A 3,046-nucleotide genomic window follows, 5' to 3' on the forward strand; every position below is an offset into this window, starting at 1 on the left:
TATATATATATATATATATATATATATATATATATATACATGCAGGGGCCAGCCCTATGGTTGGTGGCGCCCCGGGCAAGCTGAACTTCGGTGTGTACAAGCTGACGGTCGAGGAAATTTCCTTGTCTTTGTCAAGCCCTCCTTGGCGCCTCCTAGCACATGGCGCCCCGGGCGACTACCCAAGTTGCTGGTACTTTGTATGCATGCATATATGTTTCAAAATAGAATATGGAAACGATTTACAGAGAACAAAAGACAAATAAACATGGGAATTCTCATCGGCCATGGAGACCACATCCATAATTTTGGTGTGTTTAGAATGTAAAGATTTTAAATGTCATGATACTAGTTATCAGGATGCATTAGCGATATATGGAATATCACCGAGATGGATAAACAAGGACTAAAAAGTGAAGGACAACGACTTACAAGTGAAACGAAATTTGCGGACAGAAACAATTCGGTAAAGGCGGCGAGCTGTCAGAAACGTTAGCGCGCCGGACGAAATGCTTAGCGGTATTTCGTCTGCCGTTACGTTCCGAGTTCAAATTCCGCCCAGGTCGACTTTGCCTTTCATCTTTTCGGGGTCGATAAATTAAGTACCAGTTGCGCACTGGGGTCGGTGTTAACGACTTAATCCCTTTGTCTGTCCTTGTTTGTTCCCTCTATATTTAGCCCCTTGTGGGCAATAAAGAAATAAGAAACAACTAATTCGGTAACAAAAGAAATATAAATAAACAAATGAATGTACAAACACACATTCATGTGTGTATTGTATGTGAGAGAGAGGAGAGAGAGAGAGAGAGACAGAGAGACAGACAGACAGACAGGTTTTGCCAAGGATTCTGACAACCAATTTGCTCAGAAAATATTGGAGAACTTGAAACTCCGGCATACCGTGGGATCGAACATGGAACCACGTGGGTTGTGAAGCAAACTTTTTGACCGCATAGTTGTATCTGCCTCTCCAATTACACCCATCCTATTCAAAAATTAAAAAGGATACGGAATAACTGGGTGCGGTTTGATCAGGTCTTAATGATGGCTTAATTTGGGGTTGAATAGCAACGACCAAAACAACAGCAACAACAATAATTCGTCTTCCAAGAATAAACTTTAAAAAAAAAACAAACAAAAAAGATACGACTGTTTCAGAAACTCTTAAACATTTTTTAGTGTGATCAGGTTGTTGATGAAAGACATTCCACGCGTGACCATCCTGTCATTTTATAGTTATTATGTATATCAAGGTCCAAATCCTAATTTGAACAAGTGTCCTTCATTTCTCAGACGTGAGGGCGTACTTGTAGAGACTTGACTGCTATTTCTAGCAGACCGAGCGACTGCGTAGTGGCTCCACCCCGGGCACGGCCTTGGCTTTGAATAATAATAATTATCATTATTATAGTTTCAATTTTCGGCACAAGGCCAGCAGGTTCAGTGAAAGGAGTAGGGCGACTTCATTGACCACGAACGGATGAAAAGCAAAGTCGACCTTGACGGAACTTCAACTCAAGAGCATAAAGACATGATAACAATGGACAACAGCGGGTTGTAGGATTATTGTTGCCAACCCGAAAGCAACCTGGTAGAGAGACTGATTTAAGATGAAACATTAAAGGGTATAAAGTTACTCAAATGGACATCGACGTGGCTCCAAATAAATACAGAATTCTTTATGTGACGGACTCGGCGGTATGTGAAGGGTGTTGTTGTTTGGTCAATCAGTTGTGGTCGAGGACGCCTAATGAGCAGAGATTATCCAAAAGTGACCCTTATCACCATTTCTATTGGGGATATATTTCTAATTCTACCAATTTCCAACGGAATTCTTTGTGGAGTTTTTTTTTACCGTGGGGTTGTTTGGTTAAGAAGCTCGCTTTGCAACCGTGTGGTTTCGTGTTCAATCCCATCGCACGGTATATCGGACAAGTGTCTCCCACTATAAGCTCCCAGCCGACCAATACCTTCAGAATGAATTTGGTAGACAGAAACTGCGTAGAAATTCATCGTGTGTGTGTGTGTGTGTGTGTGTATTTGTTCCCCCACCGCTCGACGACTGATGTTTGTTCACGTCCCCGCAACCTAGTGGTTCAGCAAAAGCGACCGATAGAATAAGCCCCAGGCTTAGAAAAGGAAAAATATTGGGGTCAATTTATTTACCTAAACTCTTCAGTATTGCCGCAGTTCAATAATTGAAACAAGATATGTGTGTGTGTGTGTGTGTGTGGAGAGAGAGGGGGGAGGGGCAAGGGAGAGACAGTCAGACAGACATGTGCATTTGGATGCCTACCCATTGCTGTTAAGAATCCAAATGTGCTTTGAACATCCAATGCTGAATTCCAAATAACGGCAATGGTGAAACATACATAGGAACTAATAATTTGTAATTGTGTTTATTTTAATTTTCCTCTACACATGCTCTGTATATCATAACTATTAACACTGTTAAGTACAGAGCTCGACTAACCACTATACTGAAAGCTGACTGGATAATAGTAATCAATATGGAGCTCTAACTCATAAAGTAGTAGTCATACAGCCAACAGGACATACAAGATATATATATATATATATATTTCGTATGTGTATTTCGTGTGCAAGATTCTTGATGTGGATACGTGTGTTGAAAGAAATACAATTAAACCTTGGGAGAGGCATTATGCCGGTAATAAACACACGCACTGGTTCAGTCCTTTATTAATTTATATAGTTTTTTGTTAAATGGAAGTGGAGAGAAAAGTTACTGAAGAGATTGCAAGACTGCAATGAAATAATTTAACAAAAAACTATATAAATTAATAAAGGACTGAACCAGTGCGTGTGTTTATTACCGGCATAATGCCTCTCCCAAGGTTTAATTGTATATATATATACATCGTCAGCAAATCATAAATCCGAAAGAGAAGCAGACTCTAGGTTACAGAGTGTAGACTAATTAGATAAAGATAGTTAAGGCCAGTCTATAGGGTTTGGGGTTACCGTCGGTTTCACGTCCAAAGTGCCAAGCTTTACAGCGTTTCCTCAGACCCTAATGGTCATTAGG

The 3,046-nt window shown here is 40.4% G+C and overlaps 1 protein-coding gene across 1 annotated transcript in view; it reads right to left on the bottom strand.

The window, feature by feature from the left end:
* LOC106877392 (uncharacterized) overlaps window positions 1-3,046 on the bottom strand; it is a 115,521-nt gene that overhangs the window by 111,283 nt on the left and 1,192 nt on the right. The window lies entirely within an intron of this gene.

This window comes from Octopus bimaculoides, chromosome 17, assembly GCF_001194135.2.
Source record: "Octopus bimaculoides isolate UCB-OBI-ISO-001 chromosome 17, ASM119413v2, whole genome shotgun sequence".
Lineage (NCBI taxonomy): Eukaryota > Metazoa > Mollusca > Cephalopoda > Octopoda > Octopodidae > Octopus > Octopus bimaculoides.